The sequence below is a fragment of the Lagopus muta genome, chromosome 2 (genome assembly GCF_023343835.1).
Source record: "Lagopus muta isolate bLagMut1 chromosome 2, bLagMut1 primary, whole genome shotgun sequence".
Classification (NCBI taxonomy): Eukaryota; Metazoa; Chordata; class Aves; order Galliformes; family Phasianidae; genus Lagopus; species Lagopus muta.
In genome coordinates this window covers 57,197,903-57,224,643 of record NC_064434.1, presented here as the reverse complement: position 1 = coordinate 57,224,643, position 26,741 = coordinate 57,197,903, and the positions used below count along the sequence as shown (strand labels likewise).

Below are 26,741 nucleotides of genomic sequence, written 5' to 3'. Positions count from 1 at the left end.
ATGATCCCCACTGGATTTTGAATAAATGCGTCAATCTGGCAGGTGACTTCAAAAACTATACTGCAGTAGAGCAGAATATCTAGCACTTTCTTATCCATTTCTGACTCTTACTAAATTGTTTAAATGAGATGTTTGTGAATGCTCTGGCAGTCAACACCAGAGTTCTCTAAATAGTGCGCTGAAACTAACTGGTGCATGTAATCCAGGTGCTGTGATAAGTACATACGTCTTCCATGATTGAACATGGAACAGAAACTGGAATTCCCCAGCTCATATATAGTTGTTGTTTGTTTGCTTGTTTGTTTTCTGTAAATTTTGAAAACAAATTATCCATGTTAGGGACTGGAGTTAAATGGAAAGCTCCACAATTTTCTCTTTCTTTGTATCTTACCAGCTCAAGGTGGTTAAGATGTTTTGGCTGACATTCACAGGATGGTATTATTTCAATGCCAGAGGCAAGGTTTCTTTTCAGTAAGCAATAAATCTCTGACTTTAGAATTCAAAGCATGTTGTCTGCTTTTGGGGAAGTATTGAGAGAGATTGTTTTTAGTACACTGTCATTTTGTTAATTTGGATAAATTTTTGGTCAGTATCTAGCATAAATATCTGAGGATGATGGTAGTACAATTGTAGAAAACCACGGTTTGTGAGCAAATCATCTAATACGTGTAACTTTTTTCAATGTTTTTTTTTTTTTTTACTGCATTTAATCATCTGTTCATGAATACAACCAATAACATACAAAATAAATTACTTCTATGTCAGTGTGTAAATTGACACCTTGGCTAAATATACATGTCATTTTGAAAGTAGTTCTTCTTATTTATTTACATGAAAACTACCACAGATACAAAGAGCACAATAACACTATTTGATACAGCATATTCTGAGACACAAGACACTATTTTTTCAGTATAGTCACCACCATTAGCCAATCATTTTCACCAGCTTTGAACAAGAGCCTGCATACTGGACTCATACTGCTCCAGTGGAAGTGACTTGTTGTCACTGCTGCTAAAACACACCACGCACCACCTCACTGAGCTACATCCACTGTTTGATCTCCATCAACATTTAGCATGCATCAGTCAATGTCAGTGGGTGAAATTTTTTCCACATGGAGGAATTCAATGGCACACCTTCACTTTGTAAGCACATCCATGACAGACACTATTTTTTCAGACTGCCCCTCTGCTTCCATCTGTCACACAGCAACAAAATGTAATGGGATATTGGCAGAAAGTTTCAACTTCTGCTGCCATATCACTGACATCTGCCTCTGACATAACAGGCCAACATAATAAAATAGCGGGCATTACCTTCAGAGCAGCCCTTGTATATACTTGGATTCATTTTTACTTGCTCTTGTGCTTCCTGTAGTAGACCTGTTGTAAGTTTAATAACTACAATTGAAAATCTGTTTCTCCTATCATTTAAACGTAATATTTTAAAGCACTTAATTATTAAACAGAATATTTACAATTCAAACCACTCATCTAGGAATGGTTCTTAGGTTTTTTAATTATTGCATGTTGATGAAATCAAGTTAACTTAATCACTGGATGCTCAGATAAGCAAAGTGCCTTAAAACAAAAAGAATCTCATTTGAAGAAAAGAAAAAGTTTAAGACAGTGAGTGACAAGATAATCTAGCTATATTGGTAGGATTCTACAAAATTTTGGGTCTTAATAAAGAATTCTGCAACTTCATTTCCTTTGAATGAAATGTTTATTAAATGCTGCTTGCATTTCTCTCTAAATACTTCAGTATAGATAAAAGAATGGATAGAAATAAGAAAAGCACACATATACTAGTATAAAATAATGCAAGCCAGCCCTTGCCCAGGAATCCAGACAGTCACAGTGGTGCTTCCTGACAGAGTAAAGCAGCAGGAGACAGCTAATGAGGCAAGTCATCCGTTATCATTGCAGTGCTTAGCCTGATTTAGTTATCTGAATAAAAATGACAGATTCAGGAGGAAGGCTCCTGGGAACTTGACTGAAAATGTTATGTTGATAATACCAAACATTGATCAGTCTAGTGGAGTATCTCTTTGTCTCCATGCCAACAATGAATAGAAACAAAAAAGCAGGGGTTAAGGGTGTGCTTTTGGAAAACTGATATCGGGGAAGATATTTTCTTTATAAACAGGTTTCATTAAAAACTGAAATAAGCCCCATGCCTAGGACAACTCATGCCTTTTCAGAATATGGAAGGTTTTATAATGTAATTTCAGCTTGTCAGGAACAATTTTCTTCTTTCCATTTAGGATTACTCAGAAGTTTAGCTTTAGCAGCTACAGCTCATGTCACTGCTTGCTTATTAACTTTATTCCAACATAAAGAGGAAGAAATAGACTTTAACTATTTCAGTACCAACCGTATGCCACTCAGTATTTCAAAATGAAACGTGGTTATAATTTTATAAAATATTAAACTAATTACATGGGCAAAGTAAAGACAGAAAAGAAAAAAAAAAGTTAAAGCAGGAAGTATGCAACCTAGAAGGGAAAAAATGTACATTGTCTGAAAAACGTATAAGAAAATTTTGTCCGGAAACTGATGGGAATGGTAATTTTTTAATGAATGATCCAAACTTGGCTTACTTGCTAAATGAGTAAGGATCATTAAAAAAATAAGAAACAAAACAAAGAGAAAACCAGGAACACAGGCTTTAAGAGGATTTAATTGTTCAGAAAAACAGCAGACCATTATAGAACCTTTCAGTACCTTGCATCTGTAGAAGTATTTAACATAGTATTCTTATTCTAGAGAGATGGGTAATGAAAAACTGAAATAGAAGCCAGAAGATACTGGCTCCCTTGTAGATATTCATACACCTTTGGTCCAACTTGTTTTTGAGACTCATCTTTTTGAGACTCAGTTCCCCAACTACATCTTTTGTATATCTTTAAAATTTAGATTATAAGATTTCTTTCTTCATAACAATCTAATCTGATCAAATTGCTTATTTTATATGCCTCATAATATATATTGTGTTATATGAGAGCTCATAATCATTCTCAAGTGACAGCAAACTAACGTAGAGTAAACTTGTACTTGGATTGAAAGACTGAAATAAAAGATTCATTGCTCCATATTTGAAGGTCTTTTCAGAGTGCTAGCTTAATGTTCAGAGTTCCTAGAATTGACATGATGTGAGCTTTCCAGAAATCTGAGGTTCTCCCCTTTCTTAGAAGCAACAAAACAAGTTTTCAAAAACTCTTTTACTGAATGAAAAAAGAAATAATCTAATTTTACAAGTGGTTTCATGACTAATTGTCCAATGACTTTACTGAAAATCTTTGTGCCATGCTTGTGTGTCATATTCACAGAAACCCAAGGAGCCTGGTCATGTGAAAAAAGCTCAATGTGGTGATTGTAGGTTGGAAGAGACTTTGCTCAATAACAAAAGGAGCTTATCTTCACATGCTTAACACCTCCCATGCTGGAGAAGGGAGTGGTATACATATATTGTAGCAAAAATTGCAACAAAGAAACTCGTGGCTGAACGATTATCTACTCCGCGTGGTTAAATCCATGCACGTCACTGAATTTCAGCTAACTGGCTGTATCGAATCACATGCTTACTGGATTTTCATTCTGTGACGTGGAAACAGGTTTTTGGAGATATGGTGACCTGTTCTGAATTACAAAGATATTTCAGAACAAAAATTAAATCTATACGTATGAGTGTTGATCCAGTATTACTCCGTTTGTTCACGCTTTTGTGTTTCACAAGACTTTGAGTAATACACAAACCTCTATAACAGGTTATTCAAGAAAAAATAGCATATGATTTGAGAGTTATTTCAACCACTTACCAGAAAAAAATAAATAATAATAATTAAAAAAAAAAAAAATAGAAGAGGACTTTTCCAGTCTATCTCCAAAAAGTAATTTCCAAAATATTAAAAGATCATGTAAAACTGTAGAAATATGCCTTGTTTTCCTACAACAGATAAAAAATATTGTCTGTCATCCTTAGTTACAGATGCATTAAGCAGAGTGATGATGATAACCTTACTTTCTATCTTGGTGAGTTATTTCATTATATTTTATGCCATTGCTTATGCCAGTCTATCAAATGGCACGGTTCTATAACAATTTTTCTGCTCCCATTTAAAAGTTTACTTATAAGTTTTTAATTAGAAGTTATATAGATAAGCCAAATCTCCTGTAGCATTCAAAAATGAAAGACAAAACAGTTTGAATGTTTGTAAAGGAGATGACTTCTGCTGTAAACTGATTCCAGGGAAAAACTGAAGTTAGAATGAATCATATGACAGACAACACTTTATTTTATAAATCCTGCAAGTACATAACCATTTAATTCTTACTCTCACACTCAGAAAAATAAAAATAAAAATAAAAATAAAAATAAAAATAAAAATAAAAATAAAAACAAAAACAAAAATAAAAAATACCAATAGAATCCTCTCCTTGTTTAAACATATTTCCAAATTGTCTGATACTTTCATTTTTGTAGCCTTCCACTTATCCGTTTTTCTGAGTCAACTGTTAATGGACTATTCCAGCCCCTTGTAATGTAAAAATAAAAAATAGGCTCATATTTCTTAGCATGTAGGGATGGCCTGTGTGAGCAGATCCCCAGAGATGCTCAGTAACCTATAAAAGCCAGATCCATCAAACTCCAAAAGGAATCTGTCCCAAGTCAGAGCAGAGCCTTGAGCAATACTCCTTGCACTTCTATGAGAGCAGATTTAAGATAGAGTAAAAAAACTCTGTACAACAGTATCTGGGATGGAAGAGTGAGGAAATGTGAGGAAATAGACCTGCAGCCCCCAGCATCAGTAGAGAAGGAGAGGAAGAGGTGTTCCATGCATAGAGCAACAGGTTCTTGTAACCCAGGAGAGGCCCATAAAAGAGCAGGCTGTCCTGCAGCGCACAGGATACATGACTGCATGGAGCAGATCTCTGCATGCAGCTGTGGAGGAGCGCATGGATTAGTAATGGATGGAGCCTGGAGGAGGCAAAGCTCATAGAGAGCCCCCTCAGGAGCATCCCTGGCTGGAGATGCAGCCCATGGAGAGGGAATGTCCTGTAGTGGGAAAGGGCTGGGGTGCTGCTGCCCATGGGTACCCACGCTAGAACAGTGCCTGAAGCATGAGTGCTGTGGTATGAAGCCGTGTTGGAGCAGAGCTTGGAGCTGTGGCCTGTGAGAAGCCCATGTGGGGTCAGTTCAGGAAGGACTGAATCCCATGGGAGGGACCCTTCATGGAACAGAAGAAGAGAGCTACCATGAAGGAGCTGCAGATGATATAGTGTTATGGACCTTTAAAGGCTCCCATTCCTCATTTTCCTGCACTGCTCAGAGGGAGTGGTGAGAGAGGGATGTTTCATATTTTTTTTCCCCCTGGGGATAATTATGTTTAGATTACATCATTTTATATTTTTACCAAGATCTTTCTGGTTCAATCAACAAAATGAGATATTTCCCACAGTTTGCACAGTTTGTCTTCATCTGTCATCCTTAGAATTTGATTGTTTCTTTTATGTATGTTAGAACAATGATAAAGATTCAGCAATGCAAAAATACTGTCTGATTTTTGTGATCTCACTGTTTTCAAATCAAGTTGCCATTTTTGCACATCAGTAACTGAAGGTAGTATTTCTCTTGCAGCAACCTATTATCATAATGTGAGAAAAGTCAAGAACATAGTTTGTTTCAGAATGCAGTCAGCAAAAGCACAAATAACAATTACAGAAGCAAATCTTTTTGCTTGCAAGTTAAATAGGTAAAGGTTGAAATCGTGAGAATTTAAACCATTTTTAAGACATTTTGCACACTGTCTTTTCTACATATCTTTACTTCATCCTTTTTGCCAAAGGCAAAAAAGGAAAAGAGAATGAGTAAACAGCCTGAATCTATTTTGTAAGAGATCATGTCAGTTGTTATTAGCTGTAATATTATCTTTCACTGGAGTGGTTGAAGGCAAACGGAAAGTCAAAATACTTGTATTTGTTATTTTGCTTTGTTATTTTTGAAAGAAGATTCAGTTAATTTTTTCCACTGACTTTAATAATTTTAAATGCAGCTTTTTATTAGAATCATTCACCATTTCATGCAGCATTTTTAGAAAGCGGAAAGCTTTTGAAAGGAACACATGGGTCCAGTACCTTTGGGGGGTGGGAAGTTTCTACAGTGTATCATAACAAATGTCATGCCTTTGAGAGCTAATATGAAAAACAAGATTTCATTCTATCTTTATCCTCTAAGCATAAGAAAATAATTATGAATTGATTCAATAAACTTTCAGAAGATATCTCATTTTCCATAAGTAGACCTCAAGGAACTTCACATTCTCTTTTTGTAGCAAATGGAGTACAAGTTACTGAAGATAAATGGGATGAAATGTCAGAGTCAGTAAAAGGACCTGACTTAGATCTTAGATCTACCTCAAGGCTCTTTCCATCAGGCAATGTATAGTTTAAGTTATTTTGCAATCTTTCTTTTAACTGTACTGACAAATGCAGCTCATCTCCAGTATTTTTTTAGAGTCATAGACATACTCTGCTTTTTTTTCTCATGATGAACACCAGTTTGCTATCACAAAGAATAATTGTTAAAACAGCACTCAGTGTTTCAGGAGTTCAGTCTATTCAAGATTACACTAGAAATTTCCTCACATAGATGGGTTTTTTGCCCTGCAGTTTTTCGTTCAGCTTTTGCTTTTATTCATGCTTAATGTTCTTGTTTGAAAACAGTGGTTCCAAGAATCAGACTAGTTAAGCTGGGAAGGGACATTTGTAGATCATCTGACCCAAACTCCCAGCTCAAGCTCAAATAGTTCACCCAGGACCATGTCCAGGTATCTTTTGAAGATCTGTAGCCTGTTCTTCATTCACCCACACAGTAAAGAAGTGCTTCCTCATATTTGAGCAGAACCTCCAGTATTTCAGTTCTTGATCATTACCTCTTGCCTTATCTCTAGGAACTTCTGAAAAGAGGCTGGCTCCATCTTCTTTATACCACCCTTTAGGTATTTATAGACGTTTATAAGAGACACTGAATATTCTACATGTTAAACATGCCAGATCTCTTGCCTTTCCTCATAGGAGAGATGCTCCAGTCCTTTAAACATCTTCATGGCCTGATATCGAACTTTTCCAGTAATTCCATGACTCTCTTGTATTGAGGAACCCTGCACTGGACCCAGCACTCTAGGCATGATCTTAACAGAGCTTAGCAGAGAGGAAGGACTACCTCCTTTGACCTTATGACCTAACAGAACCCTGAAAACTGTTAACTTTCTTTGCTGCAGGATGCTGTGTATTGCTAATTTGTGATAAGCTTGGTGTCAGTTAAGGACAACCACATTCTTTTCTGCCAGGCTTCTTTTCACCTGATTATCCCCAGTTGCCCCAGCACTTATTGGTGCATGGAATTTTTTTTTCCCCAAGTTGTAGCTCTTTGCAATTCTTGCTGAACTTCATGAGATTCTTCTCTGTCCATTTCTCTAGCCTATACTAGTTCCTCTGGATGGCAGCATGACCCTTTGGCATATCAGCTAGTCGTGCCAGCTTTGTGTCATCTGCAAACATGCTGAGGTTATAAGCTGTGAAGTACACTTAATACACTGCAGACTGCAGAGAATACACTCTGGTTGGTGATGAGAGGAGGCTGGCTGAGTCTGTCTAATAATGAATTTTTTAAGAACTCAGAACATGTCTATGGACACTTTTCTCAACTTCAGTAAAAATGAAAATAATTCATAGCCATACTTTTAATAGGTTTTCTTTCAGACAGAATATGAAGTATTATTTCAAGAAAGTCACACTCGCTTGAAAGATCCTACACACAGCTCTTTGAGTTATCACCTTCTAAGTGTCCAAAGTAATTAAACTACTAGAAAAAACTTCTCAGACAATTTTTTTTTAGAAAATCTCACAGAGCAATATTTCATATTAGTATTGTGATAGATGAATAAAGTGCAACAACCTATTACTAAATAATGCATAAGTCATACTCAGTATATATCAGATTGTATATTGAATGTGAGAAGGTATATTTCATCGTAAAATCTATTCAGTACTGAAAAACTTGTGTCATGCTTAAACATTTTGCAGACCTCTCCCTAGCTGCAGTGGGATTCCAAATTCCTTTCTAGAATTTAAAAAACAAAGATCTTTAAGATGTTGTAAGTTAATGTCCAAGGCCTGTTAAAACAGGAAAAGAAAAATTCAGATTTTGTGAGTCTGTGTATCATTCAAAGTAACTACATGCAAGATACTTTCATCTAGCACAAATAGTTGATGGAAGAAAGGGAGGATATGTGAATTAATAAATTACTTATAATTATGTCAGTTTTTTTTCAGAATTATTCATCTCTACAACGATGGCATGGTTGGCCTGACAAATAGTTTGGAGGACAATAGGAGTTTCAATGCTTTAATCTGAAAGCAAAGAGGCAAAACACACTTGCAAGGAAAAAATATAGCAGAGATGCTAGAAAGCACCTCTTGAGTTGTAAGATGTTTCTGTTATACCAGTAATTAGACAAAAAAAAGAAGATACACATATATAAACTGTGAGATTGATACAGGTGAAATAGTACAAAATATGATAACTGACAGTGAGGACTGTCAGTTTGACAAAAGGGTACCTGTTTGACAGATGTGATTTGGGTTGGGAGGAAACAGGAGTTTATGTTCTGTTAAAAAAAATAAAAATAAAAATAAAGATTCAGACTTGTTTTCTTCCAACCTGGACCAGTAAGTAAATACTTTTAACTGAAGACAATCTCAAAAAATTATGATTTAGAACCATGGAAAAAGTTTGCAGGATTCCCTGCTAAAGCAGTTTTACTGCAATCAAGTAGAAAGAACTGCTAAAATATCTGATTTACTTTAGTAGCGCTATTACTAAAATGAACCATCACAACCATAAGTACTAGTAGATGTACTATATTAGTTCTTCTATAATTCACCGATTTACATTTTAATATCTTATTCTAATCAAAGTAATATAAACACTTAAATATTTGACAGTGAATTAATCAATTTATATAGTTTCCACTTAAAACTTTTTCAGCTATACCTATCTCACATTTATGACTTTCTTGAATATAAGTGGATTCACGGCAGGCAAGTTTTGTGTAGTAGAGGAAGTCTGTGTATGTTTCAATACAGGCTATGGTTTGCAAAAGTAAATGACTCTTCTGTCATCATGAAGGACAGATCAAATTGCATAAGTTGAATTTTCTTGTTTTCTTTCTAGTTTGTTTTGTTTTATTTCTTGAAGAATATGAGACTGAGACAAAAGATTCAGCATAGGGAAGAAAAGAGTTGGCCTCATAGTAAAAGGGCCTGAACGTTATGCTGCAAAATTCCTATCCTTAATAAGGAATTCCTGCATTAAATTAAGCAATCTTTCACATGCAGTCATTAATTGTGCATTCTTCATATTCTGAACCTGACCTGACACTGTGGGGTCTGGTCTACAGAAGTGTTCAGCTTTCAGGGATCTGACATAAAAATGCTGTGAACCTTTAAAGTGCATTGTGGTGCATGCTAGAAAACCAGATTGCATGCCCTCAACTTGGACTCTAAAAATCCATTAATGCGCTTGACTTTTTTGTATCTCTCTAGTACCAATAAAATAGGGATTTACACTATCTCTTCACATCACTGAAGTGCTATGAAGAATAATTAATTTTTTTTTTTTTTTTTGAGTGCTCTGATATTGTTGTTTGGGCATCAGAGAAAAAAAAATGAGAGAAAATTAATAATCCTGTCTTCAGAATAAGCATGCACTACATAAATCCTAAAGCTACACATTTGACAAGGAAAATAAAATTCACTGAACAGTTAGTTTTCTAATTTCTTTATTCTTGTCCCTTCTTCAGTCACTGCTATTTTTCATTCCTACAGTTACCAATGCTGTTTCACACTTGTCAGAGTCTGGTGTTGATAATTACCCTTATCTAGCTCTCCAAATTTCATCCTGAGGGAATATCCTATTTTCCTTTTCCCTTGCTTCCTGTCTCAACTGCCATTCTAAATGTAGACAACAACAACAACAAAAAAAGAATTTTTATTCATTGATGTCTTATTCTACTTTTTATAATTTATTTATTTTGTGTATGCTACCAGTTTTTTAACTAGCTTGGTAGGAGAAAAAATGTAACTTTTCATTTCTGTATTCAACTTGGCACAATAAATGTTAATCTTTATCTGAGCCTTTTGATACCATAAAATAGATATAAAAAACAAGTAGTAACATAGCTGGCCTCTATTTTCATGTTGGAATCTTACAATGCAAGCAGCTTTGTTCAACTGTGGCTTCATTGATTTCCTGGCATCTGAGAACTAAGAGAAGAAAAAGAGTGAGAATTGAGAATACTGTTGTGCATTTTTCTACTTTCCAGTCTGTTTAATACATTCCACTTTTAGCAGATGTCTTGAAGACCAATGTCTAGATTTTCTTTTTACTTAACATAATCTGTTTATAAATATGTAACACACCAAATATTTCAGGAATATTCTGCCTGTGTTATTTCATGTTACAAGTTCTGTACATGTACTTATCATTTTTATTGAGAAATTGGATTAAAGCCCAAAATGCATCCTGAAATATGAATCTGACACACTAACTTTGGTTAATCACTTCTCTAAGATAGTAATCTTTTGCTACTTGAAATTAAAATGGATTCGTAAGCTTTTTGAGTCAGTATTACAGATTATGTGGCTCGCTGATCTAGCTTCCTAATTAGCTGAGTTAACTGAGTACCTGTAAAGAGGATCAGGATCATAAAAAAAATTCTGAGTAAGTTTGCTAAGTGTTTTTCATATTTCTCGAGAAAATAAGTATTTTATAACACTCCTACAACTATCTTTCATCATCACAGATTCGAAAGTAAACATCATAAATAAAAATTAACAGGAAGAGAAAACACTGAGGAAAGATATAAAAAAAATGAGACTGAAGATTTTTTGCATATTTGAACTTTGACAATTCCGTTTGCCCTGATTTTTTTTCCCAATTTTATTTGGAAATATACTTTATTAAACTAGTAACAACTGTAAAAATTTTGAATACAGAATCCAACATAAATGTTGGAAGCGAAAAGCCCTCTTTCTGTGTTGCAAATGAATATAAAGATAACTGTTTACTAGCTAGGAAACTAGTTTACTGTGGAAATAAAGTAGAGGTATTTAAAAGACTGACAAATCAGACTAGCCTCATATTTAAAAACAACTATTTACTCGATAGTTACTTGTTAAAAATATACAAAATATACATAAAAAACTGCTTCTTAATTGCCATAAATCAATTGATTAACACTAAATATAGAAAGTAACTAGTGCTGAACAAGCTCAACCTAAAGCAGCCATCACTAAACAATCACCATGAGGAATGGACCTTCAGTAGGCACTGAGAGCTGTAGCTCATCAATAAGGTCAAGGTAAGCAAAGGCCATTCCTTAGAAGAGATGGATTCAGGGTGAAATGTCTTCTTTCTTCCTTTCCTCATTGCTACTCATTTACACTTCTCTGTTCACTTCCCTGAAAGATAAGAAGTGGTTTAACTTGCTTTTAACACCTTATTTTTAGGATCAAGACTTAGGGACATTTATCTTATTTTGCAGAATTCTCATTTTAACAGACACTGTTTTACTTTCTTAGTTCTTTGGTGAATTCTACTTCTTGCAAGTTGTCCTCTACCCTGTTTTTTCAACTATATCCAAGATCTGTTTCCCCCTTTGGATCTGTTATTCAAATATTTAAGCTTAGCTATTACAGAATTTTATTAGTTATTCTACAAAGTTATGAAATGCTTAGATATTTTGCCAGTCATACTACTTCAGTGTGCTTTGCTTGGATTGAAAGCAAGAAATATTATGTTTTCCTTAGTATGTGGAAGCCATTATGAGTTCACTGGTATTGGCTTTGTCTACACTTTAGCTACAGTGAATCGCAGAATTGTAAAATCACAGAGTGACTTAGGTTGGAAAGGATCTTAAAGATAATCTATTTGGGTAAAGAAGATCTAGTTTAGCCTCCATGCCATGTACAGGATTGCCAACCATTTAATCAGGAACAAGGTCAAGCTTCCCAGGGCCCCATCCAGCTTGATCTTGAACATCCTGGGGGTGTTCAAGGAAAGACTGGATGTTGTGTTGAGGGACATGGTTTAGTAGGAGCTATTGGGAATAGGTGAACGGTTGGACTGGGTGATCTTTTAGGTCTTTTCCAACCTTAGTGATTCTATGATTCTATGATCTCCAGGAATGAGGCAGCCCAAGCTACACTGTGCAGTCATGCCTCACCACACTTGAAATAAGAGATTTCCTCCTAGCGTCTAAATCTCTCTTGTTTTAGTTTAAATCTATTCCGGCTTATCCTATTGCTATTTACCTGTGTAAAAAGTCATTTTCCCTCCTGTACATAAACTCCTTTCAAGTATTGGAAGGCTACAGCAAGGTCTTCACAGAGTCTTCTCTCCTACAGAAGCCCGACTGTCTCAGCCTTTCTTTGTAGGAGAGGTAAATCTGTCTTCTACTATACTGGTCTGTCATTTTTTTCCATTTTCCTCATTTTCCTCTAATTTTATTGTTCCTGAATATCTTCATCACAAAAGGTATTGTATTTAGTGTATTTAGACAAAGAGCATCACTCTTATATATATATATATACACACTTTTTTTTTTTTTTTTTTTTTAAACATAAATTACAGTTACATTCCCACACATTTTGTTTTTGACCCTAACGTTTCCACTGAAAAAATGCACTGAAGAGCAGGCAGGAAAATTTCTAGACAGTGCCCATTACCTTTTATGGTAAAGAAGCCTGTTCACAAGTCTTCAGTATCTAAATATAAATAGATTTCTTTCAAAGATCCTGTAGGAATATTGATCAAAAACCCCAGTTCTCCAAAAGCCTCTATTATTTAATTTAAACATATCCATTAACAATCTGCATTCCCTATGTTCTTGTGGAGTAATGACTTTGTACATCTTCTCTAGCGTTCTGTCATTTGCACTTGTTATCTCTTCCAAACTCATTCAGAAGTATCCCATTTCCTGATTGCACCTGTCGTGGTATTTTGTCTGGAAAATATATCTTACAGAGGTTCTCAAGAGAGTCATGCATTTTGCTTATTGTACAGGGTGTGATGTTAAAATCACTGTAGTAAACAGTGCAGTGGAGGAACCTCAGAACTTCCCAGTATCAATGTTTAGAAATTATTCAAAACCAGAAGTCTTCAGTCGTTGTTAGAAAGTTATCACTTACTATAACTTGGAATTAGAACTGTGTTAGGAAGTTGTCATCAAAATTGCTCTCTGATGGAAAATGCTTTTTCCTCAAAATCAGATTTTTCCACACACACACACACAAAAATATATATATGCTCTATCTGTGGTTACAAAAGATCTACAGCTCTTCACTTCTCAGTCTGTCTTGCACAGTAATCAAGAGACACACTGGTTGTCTAAGGATGCCAAGAGAATCGTTGTGCCAATCTCTCTTTTGCATTTGTACATGTACATATTTAGTTTCCAGTAGATGACTACTGAAATCTTTAAATCCCTACATATCTAAAAGAACTCTTTAACAGCAAGTGATGATTTTCTAACTATACATTTCCACTGAAGTCAAATCCACATTTCCTCTTAAGTCAAGAGTGCATTTGCTACATCTTTTTCCTCCCTAATATGCAGTGCAAATTTTTAAAATAAAATCAGGATTGGCAACATTAACTGTGGCTCTTTGAGTTTAGTTCGATATTTTTCTCTTATTTTTTATTCAGAAATAACACCAAAGGTCCGTAGTATGACAAATGATTAAGTCTGCCATCCAAATCAAAAATTTTAGGAAAAGAACCTCTTTCAGGGTAATTCTTCCTGCTTCCATGTGCACTAAAAATACTCTGAGGAAAAAACCTGTCATCATATTTTAGTTTCTCCATTTTGATGCCTGCCAGAACTCATAACCCATGCTGTATTGCTATTAATGAAAACATTTCTTATTTTTTCTAAAATAAAAACAAAATTTATTTTTAAAGACAAAAAGGTTAGCTCAGATACTGTAAATTTTATTCAGACAAATAGATTTTTTGTTAATTTATTAACCTGTAACAGTGCCAGATTTGAGATTTTTTTTAATGTTGAATTTACAGTGGAAAGGAAATCAACCTGTGCTTTTTCCTGTCCAAATGGAGTCTGAAAACTCGCAGTCTTGAAAACCTAAAGCTGAATGTTATTAACATTATTACTGAAATGTAGTTTTATTCCAAAGCCTATAAATGTTTTGTTTATCTGTATTTCAATCTTTAAAAAGTTTTGTCGTAAATTAATTTGATTCTAAAGCACAAAATCATTAAATCATTCAAACAATACAACCACAAATGAGATCTTATGTTTTTGTAAGATTACAGATGGTTACCTCAGTAATTCTTAGGAAAAAAAAAAAAGATTTCACTGTGAAATTTACATGTATCAGAAATTACCTTTTCACATTTACAGACTCAATTTCAACAAAATAACACTTTCCTAATATAAGAGTGTATATACTGCTATAAACCCATTGGCATTCTCAATGTTATTGTGATATTTGGAAGGTAATTATCATTCCTTATTTCTGTGATCCCTGATAAGTCATAGTAATGAACAGTCCTTGGAAAATGATGTCATATGTATCTTTTCAATGTCTTCTTTCAAATCATATTCATTCATGTCATTCTACAAGTGTCTCAACAAGAAAAGGAAAGTCCAGCAGGCCATAATCCCCTCTAGAAAGGGGCATAGGCAAGCTGGTAACAACAGACAAGGAGTAGGCAGATGTACTTGATAACTCTTTTTGCCTCAGTCTTCTCTGATAACTGCTCATCACACAGCCCTCAAATTTTTGGTTTGGTAGGATTGGATTGGGGTAACATTGTCCCTCCTACTGTAAGCCAAAGTCAGGTTCATGATCACCTGAACATTTATAAGACTATGGGTGCTGATAAGATACATCCCAGAGTTCTGAGGAATCAGCTCCTGTAGCTGTCAAGTCATTCTCAATGATATTTGAAACGTCATGGAAATCAGATGAAGTCCATGGTGACTAGAAAAAAGCACCATCACATCCAATTTTAAGAAAGGCAGAAAGGATATAGGATGGAGACCAGTGGTGAGTGGTGTCCCACAGAACCAATAATCTATGATATCTTCATTAATGACATCAATAATGGTGTTAAGTGCACCCTCAGCAAGTTCGCTGATGACACTAAGCTGTGGGGTGCAGTCAATATGCCTGAGAGATGGGATGCCATCCAGAGGGACCTAGACAGGCTTAAGCAGTGGGCCCAGGAGAACTTGAGGAGGCACAATAAATCCATGTGCAAGATCTTACACCTGGGTAGAGGCAACCTCCACTATCAGTGAAAACTGTGGGATGTAAAGGTTTGAGTGCATCCCAGCCGAAAAAGACCCAAGGGAACTGGTGGATGGTAAGGTGGATATGAGCCAGCAATACTACAACCAAGAAAGCCAGCCATATCCTGGGCTGTATCAAAAGAACTGTGTCCAGCAGGCTGAGGGAGGCGATCCTGCCCCTCTGCTCATGAGACCTCACCTGGAGTACTGTGTCCAGATGTGAAGTCCTCAGTAGAGAAGAGACATGGACCTGTTGGAAGATGTCCAGAGGAGGATCACAAAAATGATCCAAGGGATGAAACATCTCTCCTACCAGGACAGGCTGAAAGAGCTGGGGCTGTTCAGCCTGGAGAAGTCTCTGAGGTGACCTGATAGCAGCCTTTCTGTATTTAAAGGGGAGCTACAAGGGGTATTGGCTTAAAATTTAAAGAGGGTAGATTTATTTTGCATTAAAGGAAAAAATCTTTTTCAGTAAAGATGGTGAGGTATTGGAACAGGTAGCCAGAGATGCCCTGGCATTCCTGGAGATTTTCAAAGTGAGGCTGGATAAGGCTCTGGGCAGTGTGATGTAGGAGTAGATGTCCCTGTTCATTACAGGGGAGTAAGATTAAATGACCTTTAAATGTCTCTTCCAACTCTAAGGATTCTATGATTCATATCATGGTCTTGGCTATGCTAATCAGTGTATGTTATTATTCATATCTCAGTACTTTCCTGGTTGAAGTGGACAAGTTACAGTTTCTTAATTTTGTTTTTCCCTATGTACCTTGGCAGGTGGTTCTCTTGGGTCATACTTGCCACTTATCGTACGTTTGTACTTCGTAATAAGATAGAAGGCTGGCCTTAGTTGCTACTAAACAAGTATTGTATTATTTCAAGGAAAGAAAACCAGAAAAAAAAGTTAAAACACAGCTATTTGAAAAGCAGGAGAAGAAATCTAAAGTAAAGCTTCAACAAAATACTTAATTACAGCAGTTCAACTCCATTTTCACTATCCTTATTCATTTTAAAAAAGTTTAGAATAAGGAAATTTTCTTCCTTTGTGCAGATGGCATTAACTTTCCTGGCTATAACAGGCTTCCACAGCAAACTGCAAATTTGTCTAAAATGCTAGTGGATAACACTGTCTGTGTGGAAATTTATCATTTTGCTCAGCAGCCTTGAGACAAGTGATACTTCAATTGATCCAAAATCCTTCATTCACTCGCTCTTTGAGAAATGTAACCTAAAAGCAGGTACACAGATCACCTTTCTCAGTTTTACATGATTTTTACTTGTATGAAATAGTCAATGACACTATATTTACACTTAGATATGGTTAATTTCTGTGCCTTAAAAAGCGGAATATTAAGTAAGGAGCAGTAGCCATGCCATTGCTTTTTTTTTTTCCCTTGCACAATCTCTGGAACATAACTGAAAAACGGACCAATTTTCCAGTAAGTGGCATATTTTAGCTTTCTGTAATGTGTGGAATAGCAAGCTGAGACATCAATATGTCTTCAAAATCACTTAAATGCTTGTCATCAAAGCAAGGATTAATTGCTTCACAGTAAACTTGAACACAAGTATGTATGTGTTTCAATTCTTCATAAAACATGATGATCCTAGAGCTCTGACAGGTGCCAAGCCTGACATCTCAGGGGACTGAAAAACTGTACTTAGCCATAAAACACAGAGACCATGGAGAGAAAAACTCAAGCATGACTCATATCCATCAAATCACCTCTCCCCTAAACGTCAATTACCACTTCTAAACTTCAGGGGTACCTTTGTTTCATTAGACAAGCACTTATTATCCCTGATCACAGGAAACTCTGATAACTAATGTCCATGATGATGTCAGCAGTCTGGAAAAAAAAAAAAAAAAGTCCAATGAATGGGCTAGAAATTGTTTACTTAAAAACTATGTCTCCAGAATCAGCATATTGACATCTTTTTCACAGTTGCTTCCTTTTCACAGTTCTCTTCTGGCATTTCATAGCTTCAAAGTGTCTATTGTAATTTCACTGTGGGTTTTCACTTCTTCCATATCAAATGAAAAAATACCAACAACCCTGAAAATTTTCATGTAAATAACACAAGAAAAGAATTAAGATGACTATTCTGACTCACCCCAGAGGAGAGTAAGTTGTTTCTTTTGCCTTTTACTTCCTTTTTTAGACACATGCACAACAACAGCAGTCATAAGCCACTTACTGAAGTGATATGTAAGCCTTCAGTCTTTAAAATTTTGCAAAGACTTGACCAGCCCTCTAGCTTTTCTTGCTTTCTGACTTTTTCATTCTGCTTCCTCATTTTTCTGCTATTTGAATTCACTTAAATAAACAGTTCATTAAAGATGGGGAATATGATTGTCTTACAAATGGTTGTCAGGACCTCACCAGCACTACTCCCTGCAAATTTAATGAAATCCAGGCCTTTGTTTAAGAATTCTTAGATGTAACAAAACCAGGCTGACGAGAAACTCTTTGGGCTTTTTCACTTTGTTGTTTTTTTGTTTTTTTGTTTTTTTTGTTTGTTTTTTTTTTTTTTTGTACAGCTTCATTTTGCCTTTATTCTCTGCTCATAAATAAGTTAAAACAGCTTTCATATATTGGTAAAAAAAATACTTGAAAAAGATTCCACATCAGGACTTAAACATGACAAGTAATATTTTAGATTCCCCAGTAATGTCTCATCCTGTATGAGTGATAAAAGTAGTACTTTTTTCAAGCTTGCCTAGATTTACAGGTATGACACTTGAAATATTACATGCATACAATCTGCACATGATCTTTCAGGTAAATAAAAGAAAAAAAAAAAAAAAAAAGGAGCAAAACCAAAAACCAAATTTAAACATACACACATGATTTTAGCAAGTATTTCTGGCCTTTAAATATCAGATTTTCCCAGAGAGCTTATTCTCCCCAGTTCTGCAGGAACAGTCAGTGACTGGCTTATCACCACAGCAGGTCACTGAGCTCTTTATAATGGCTGACAAAGTATTTCAATCTGCTTTAGGACTAACTGTTCTTCTTAAGGCACAAAACCTACAGTACGTTGACTGTAAAAAATGATTAACTAATTTTCAGTTTGTTTGTGGACAGATCACCATTTATAGTACAAACAGACAAATCACTTCAAACGGGAAGAACACTCAAAGTTAAGTGGTATATTTCTTCAGCTGATACCCAATGACCTTTCAAGATGAAAGCATAATAGTCAACAGAGAAAAAGAAAAAAGCCCTGTGTTCTGTTTGCAAGGTTTAGAGGTCACTTGGCTACAGAAAGAGCAGGATACAATGGAGGCTGCAGAAAACTCTGAAGAGGCAAACATGGCGGTTCATTTAGAATTTTTTCTTCTGAGCCTCACCATTCACCACTAGCTTTCTTCATTTAACAAGTGCCTCTGTTCCCCAAACTGAGAATACGTTCTGTTTATTGTGTGGCTGAGACTCCACTTATGTATCAGCTGTCTATCTGCACTCTTCTTTGGAAAGCAAGTAATTGGTCAAATCCAAGAGCAAAATGGCATGCTTATCCCGTTCAGCTGTCTGGTGATTATATGACAGTGCTGAGAGAATATGAGGGAAGTCCCACAAAACAAAGTAAGATATTATTCCCAGTGAAAACCTCTGGCTACATGCACCTCTTTCTATCAGTACAATCAGAGTCTTTGTTCTGTCTTAAATCCTGGGAGTCAGCTCACTTCTCTCATTGAGAAAACTCAAAGTAATTTCCCACACTTGTAGCAAGGCATTCCTAGGTCATAAAGGTTGTTCTGTCCCCTGAACACAGAACAATGTTTAGACAGAAATAGAATATTAAAACCAAATTCATTTTTCTTTTTTTCCTTTTTTTTTTTTTTACTGACACTCAGAAGTTATACTCTTAAAAGTGGAGTGGATTCTTGTTAGCAAAATGCATTTCCATCAACAGAAATTAGTTTTGACTATACAGAATATGCTTTCACAAACACTTACCAGCTTGATATAAAACATTCTGTATTGTTTCTTTCAAAAAAACAAATAGGATTTGTCAGCACAAGGCCTGGAAATACCAATTATCTTCTATGCATTTTACTTTCCCATGCTTTCACTACTACCCATAAACACCTCCACAGGTTATATAACCACCAAATTAACTACATTTCTACCACATGTTGGCTAAGAGAGTCCTTTTAACTGCTGAGAAGTGTTAACCCTTTCTAGCAGTAGCCACCAAACTGACCAGCAATTTAAATGGCAGAAGCTGGCATTCCAAATACACCTTAGGCACTGTCATTAGAAATTATCTTTTGTCCCCACTCTATTTCCTCTGCATTAAAAAAACAAACAAACACAAACACTGATGAACATGGTTCAGTTTTAATATTAGACCCCACATTGTACCACCACCATGTTTCTTTATTTTAACTCTCACTTGAAATATGACTGTCATGGTTTTATGATTTTTGGTTTTCGGTACTGGGTGTCCTGGTGGATGACAGGTTGGCCATGAGCCAGCAGTGTGCCCTTGTGGCCAAAAAGGCCAATGGCATTCTGGGGTGCATTAAAAAGAGCATGGTCAGCAGGTTGAGGGAGGTGATTCTCCCCCTCTACTCTGCCCTGGTGAGGCCTCATCTGGAGTACTGCGTCCAGTTCTGGGCTCCCCAGTACAAAAAAGACAAGGATCTCTTGGAAAGAGTCCAGTGGAGGGCCACAAAGATGGTGAAGGACCTGGAGCATCTTCCCTATGAAGAAAGGCTAAGTAAAATGGGTCTATTTAGCCTTGTGAAAAGACAACTGAGAGGGGATCTGATCCAGGTTTATAAATATCTAAAGTTTGGGCGCCATAGTGGTGAGGCCAGTCTCTTTTCAGTGGTACATGGAGACAGGACAAGGGGAAATGGACATAAGCTGCAGAACAGGAAGTTCTGCACAAATGTGCGCAAGAACGTCTTTATGGTGAGGGTGATGGAGCACTGGAACAGGCTGCCCAGGGGGGTTGTGGAGTCTCCTTCTCTGGAGATGTTCAAGTCTCGCCTGGACGCCTACCTGTGCGACCTGCTGTAGGGAACCTGCTTTGGCAGGGGGTTTGGTCTCAATGATCTCTAGAGGTCCCTTCCAACCCCTACAGTTCTGTGATTCTGTGATCATGTAGTGCACTGGGAGTTTAACTGTTAATGCTTCAGTTCCCGGTACCTGTCCAGAAGAGAAGAAGAACTACATTCCCCAGGGGGCTTTGTAGTCAAAGAGGAGATATAACACCTGGCAAGGTCACCTGATGTGCTCTTCTTCATCTGCTCTCCTCCCTGCTGCTCAACTGGACTGCACATCTCACCTCAGTGTTGTGGTGAGGCCTATCTAGCTTTTGGACACTCTCTCTCATTATATTTGATTTAATAGCTTCAATTCTAATTATATTGTAATATAGTGTGCTATCTTGTATATCATATTCAGTACATTAGCTTGTTTCTCCTCAGATAAATTGCCTTTGTTTTTAATTATTTTGGGGTCCCCTGTTTCCCTTTTCCGGAGGTGCAAATTTTGCAAAATCCCTCTGCCCCTCTTGTTACAGAACCGGGCGGAACCAGCCCATAGACTGCTGACAGTGACTTTCTATTTGAAACTATTGTTTATCTTCTTAGTGTACTACTTCTGAAAAAAGGTTGAGCTGAATTACATCTCTGTTCTGGGAAAGTTGCCTCTAGATTGAATATTTTTTTGATCAAGAAGCTAAAGACTTAAGCGAGGAAGCATTAGTGAGATGATGTGGAAACTTGGGTGCCTACATAAGAGGAGATTAGAAAAACTGTTTGCTTAGTCTAGAGAAACAAAGGTTGAGGAGGAATAAATGTTAGTCTACATCAGCAGGGTAAACACCAGAAAAGAAAAGGGCCATTTAAGTGACAAACCAGTGTTGTCACAAGAACAAGTGCTGGTGAACAGTTGGAAATAAATTTAGCAGAAATTAGAAGAAATGCTCTAGTTCTTAGAGCAGTCAGTTTCTGGAACAGAGCCTTGCAGTAAGAAATGAGAGCACCAAAACTAACCAACCAAACAAACAAAAAAACTTATTAGTTTTGGAGACAGGGAGAATTAATTAACAGGTCATCTGAAAAATGAAAATCTATCCAAAAATATTTCAAAAACTTTCTGCACTCTTGGGATATTGTAATGTTTTTATTTACTTTGATTTTCAGCTAAAAAACCCTTTTCAAAAGCAGGCTGAAGGAGCCATGTGCAGAAAAACTAATTAGACCTCTAATTTCAACCTTACCTGCTTTGAAAATTGCAGTGTCAGAATGGATCTCTTTTGATAGAAGGGAGATTACACAAGTAAATTTATGTTACCTTACTCTTGAAACATTCAGTGCTTCTGTGGAAAGCAAAAGCTCTGAAAAGATTCAATGAATTACTGGCATAGAAACTAGAAGGTATCTCTCTACAATCAGTTTCAAAAGGCCCACAGTTAGAAACGTCTGCCTGCTGTATCCCACAATTCAAGAGTTCAACTAACTGCAGACCAACGCCTAGCTCTGTAAAACACAAATACATGACCTTGGCTTGGTTTTACTGTAAAAATTTCTGCTGTGCTGTGTGGGAGTGTTCCTAACCTGAAAGATGGGCATGATAAGAAAAACAAAGATATGAAGGAAATTGTTGAGAGAAAACCAGATACTAGCTCAGGGAATAAAGAGAAAATACACAGCGTGAAACAATATATAATGCTGAGAAAAAAATCACAGAGAACAAAAACAAAAGCCTTGTTGGGGGCTGTCTTCTCCTTCACCTGAAAGACTCATCAAGCACATGCCTTCTAATGATTAGTTTAACACTACATTAATCTCAGCTGTTAGCTAATTTAGCTATGTAAATAAGCATGTCAACCAACAAATAATTTATATATCCTCATATGCTTTGCAAGAGTTGGTTTAAAAAAAAAAAAAAAAAAAAAAAAAAAAAAAAAACCTGAAAGGCTTATGGTATTTGAAAAGGAATTTAAAATAGTATCTCAGGGTTCAGAAGGTCAAGACACCCGTTGAGAAACTTAGTTTGTTCTTTTTGGATACATTGACATTTTAAAATGCTATGCTTTTGACCCAAATTCTTGCCATCACCAAGTTGACAAAGCACACAGGTAAGGTTTGAAGCTTTGTAACTACTGAATGATTGACTATTTACACTGAAGAGGACACGATTTCTGCTTCCACCATAGGCCATTCTGTGGCCTTCCTCCTTATGTGTGTATGTCTGCATTTTTTTCATGTAATTTCAAACTGGTTCCTTACTTGTCAATTTAATTTACATTGTTGAGATAGATTAGCATGTTTATACCCAGCTGGTGACAGAAATGCTAACAAAGTTAATCTTCTTTAGGGCAGTCTTTATTGTCACTAAGGTCTATATCAGTTCTTACTGCTAATCAGATAAATGTTGTCCTATGGTAGGAAACAGTGAACAAATGGAGCAGTGTAAGGTTATGTTCAGCTGGACACCATCTACCTGGATGATTAATTGAAGATATATGCTAAAAGCCACTGAAACTCAGCAGTTCTGTCAAACAGAAAAAAAAAAAAAAAGAAAAAAAAAATCAATAGGAACACTGTGATGTTAGTCTGCAGTATTTTTATGAGAAACAAAAGACAATTCAAGTATATACTTTCAAACCTGCCAGGAAGTCACTGTCAGGTGCAAGCCTCTTATTTTTTCCTCATTGAATTATAGCTTCTATTAATACAGTGGTATTGACAGTAAGGACAAAATCTAGTATGCAGCTCTCCCCACGTCTTTCATCATCTCTGGGGTTTTCAGTATATTCTTTGTCTAGTTAAAAATCATTGCTACCATGTAATCTTTTATGTAATCTTTTTTTTTTTTTTTTTTTTTTCCTGTTATCCTGTGTAGATGCTTAAGAAAGCTTTAAGTACTGTTACCAAAAAAAAAAAAAAAAAAAAAAAAAAAAAAAAAGAGGGCTTGTATGGTTGCAAGATATTTACAAGTATGTGACCAGCCATGTCTAGTTAGCATAGCCCACTATGATATAGTGATGAAGAAAGAGTTATTCCTAATGGCAAGTGAATGTGTGAAAGATCACCTTGCTTATAGATCGTGTCCAGCCATATGTGACTTCTTCACAGGGATAGTAGTGGGAAAGTAGATTTTGTCTTGAGTCTGAACCAAAAAATCACCTTTCAGAAGACACAGATATCACAGATATATGTCCAAATTACCTAGTCCCTATGCTCAATTTATATTTAACAAACGAATCAAGAGACTGAGCATTTTAAGAGAAAGAGTTCCCACATTGGGAAGTACCAATGATAACTTCTAATCTTGAGAGGAAATGTCAATTGCTTCAGTACTGTCTTTATTTGTGATTCTTTCTCCAAATAATAGCTCCCAGTCCAATACACTGTGAGATTTGTAAGATCAATTGAATGCTCTCTGAGAACTGCTGAAAACATTCATAGTGCAAAAAGCTTCCCTAGTGCCATATGAACTCATTCTGAGGCCGATCTATTTACCATGAAGATATAATGGATTTGTTCTTTAATCTTCTCTTTAAAATATTACAGTCATAGAATTAGTGGAAATTGTATAATGCATCTTTGCTGACTAGTAGTAAATGAATAAGAAAAGATTACAAACTGAATTCCTGTTCAGCAGTTTTAATGTTGTTAGGAAGAAAATAAGGGTTATCTCAGGAGTCATTCACCAATTCACCGATTTACTTAGTGCTTGAACAGTTCAGTGTACTCTAATAAATGCAGGTTCCAGTGACATTTCATAGTATAATAACGTGGTCAACATAAAATAAATAATTTTATGTAATATGTCAGTATGACAGAAGACATTGAATCCAAATTTTGAAGTGAGGTTTGAAATACAGATTTCTACCTCTGAACACATTCAAGAGTACACTGCATTGTAATGTAAAAATGAAGACTATGAAAAGTCACTGAAGAACTCTGTGCAAATGATCCTGACCTAGAAACAAGTAACAGGTGGGGAGAAAAGATGATCCTACAGGGCCATGATTTTTTTTGGAAAATAAGAATTACCTGTAAATTCTGCATAATATATTCAAACTACAACTGCACTGGACTGTTACCAAAGTGAATTAACTGCTAATTCAGAAGCCCTGTTAAACAGATTCAGGACAGATTAAAAGCTAACTATAAAAGTACAGTAAGCCCTATGGCTTCTGTGTACCAAATACTCAACATCCTTGGCAGTTTATTGACACTTCAGTGTAAGATTGAGCGCATGTCACTTCACAGAGTTTATCTAATAAAATTAGATATCTTTGTAACCTGATATAATCAGTAAATATAGTCTCAATTGCTGGTGGAAAGACAGAAATCCACCAAAGAGTGTTCTATCCTATCCCAAAGTAATAATTCTCAGGTGGAAGAAATTACTGTCTAGAGATATTTTGCTCCTCTCTCTCTCAATTATTCAGTCCTAGATAAGAACTAATGCTACATTTGTGGGAGATCTCTTCTACATCTTCTATGTAGAATTACATGAGTGGGGCCTGTAGATGAAGAGAGTTATTGTTACCTTACAGTGATGCCGTAACTATATATTGTGGCAAATCTTATAAATCCTGGACACAAGTGGGAGTTTTGTATCAAAAACTAGAGTCTGAGAGGAGACCTCATTTTTCTCCACAACTACCTGAAAGGGGATTGCAGTGAGGAGGGGATCAGCCTCTTTTCTGACAATGTGACAGAACATGAGGCAACAGTGTCAAGCCAAGACAGGTTCTTCATGGAGATTCTGGTTAAGCATTGGAATGGGCTGCCCGGGGAAGAGGTGGAATCCTCATCCCTAGGGGTATTTAAATGATGTGTGATTGTGGCACTGGAGGACACAGTTCAGTGATAGGACCTGGTTTTTATTAGGTTGATCTTTTCCAATCTATGTGATTCTGTGTTATGCTTTCATTTCTAGGAGAGTGGTTAAGATGACACGTAGATCAGAGAGAAATACTGCAACACTAGTTAATAATGAAGTAATTAATGATTTTAATAACCTTTACGCCTTCTCAGGAAAATGAGTATGGTTATTGATCCAAGATAAGAATTTAAAAACCTATTTTAAAGTACTCCTGATATCACCCAGGAAAAATAGAATAAAGATAGCAGGACCAGATAAGTGAAAATAATTTGAACTTCTCTCGGCACAGAAATAAGGTTCCTCATCAGATCAGTACTCCAGAGTATGAGCTTGTCAAACTCTTCCTGGAATCTTGGAAAAAAAGAAATCCAGCTGGCCAGTAAATACTGATGTTAAACAAAGAGTACTTCTGTAAGTTGTAGTATGCTTTGAGGGAAAGAAACAAATACATTTGGTATTGTTTTTGGTTATGGAAGACTATATGTATGGCTATATACAAAAAGAAGGAAGAGGAATTTTTAAAATTGAATACTTTATCAGAAGAGCTTTGTATTCCATCTTACGAGTTTTTAAAATTTAATTACTTACATTAGCAGAATGTTCCAACACTGATGTGTGAAACAGTGATCAGAACACAGAATCCCCACAGTCTCTGAGGTTGAAGTTTCCAATCAGGTATTTATATACACTGATGTAAGACCCCTCTGAGCTTCTTGTACTCCACGCTGAACAATCTCAGCTCTCTCAGGCTCTTCTAGTAGGACAGATGCAACTAGCTCTTAATAATTTTTGTGGCCCTTCAGTGGATTTACTCTGGTATCTCCATGCTTTTCTGATAATGAGAATCCCAAAACTGAATTCAGTATCTTATATCTCACTATACCTGAGCAGAGAGCTAGATTCAACTCCTTTGACCTGCCACCTTAGCCATTATGTTAACGCATGATTTTTCCAAAATACATTTACTTATTTGATGGTTATTTTGCAGGAAGTTATTTCTTTTGACAAATATTATACTTCACACAAAGTAAGAAAGTACAGTATTTTCCAAGAGTACTACTTTTTTTTTTTTAATTGTTCATTCATTTTAAAAATTTTTCATATGAAATCTCATATTAAAAAATAAAAAAATATATTTACCTTAGAATATTGTTGCAGAAACATCTTGAATAATTATATATTTTTATCTTTATCTGCTACATGAAATTTGGTTAGAATTCTGGAAATTATAGCAAGAAGCAAAAGATATTTTCCTGAAAGACTCTTTAAAATACTGGTTTTAAATAGTACCTTTAAGTTTAATTACTCGTATGTAACAGAAGGCAGCTGGCTACTCAGAAACCATCGAAGTCATCAGGGTAAATGAGAATGTTAGTACCAGCACAAACGATACTCACGGTACCTCCTGCAGTCTCACAAACCACAAAAGCTGAGTATTTTTTCTGTATCTACAAAGGACTTAACTTGAAATTTGCTTTTCACCATCAGTCATG

General features: G+C 35.9%; 1 long non-coding RNA gene across 1 annotated transcript; it reads right to left on the bottom strand.

Annotated features, from left to right (window-relative positions):
• Window positions 1-11,209: 11,209 nt before the first annotated feature.
• Window positions 11,210-19,450, bottom strand: LOC125689361 (uncharacterized). The gene is made up of 3 exons (XR_007375218.1): window positions 19,345-19,450; window positions 17,150-17,229; window positions 11,210-11,528 (listed from the first exon to the last, which is right to left on the bottom strand). It is a non-coding gene; the product is annotated as an uncharacterized LOC125689361 (long non-coding RNA).
• Window positions 19,451-26,741: the final 7,291 nt, after the last annotated feature.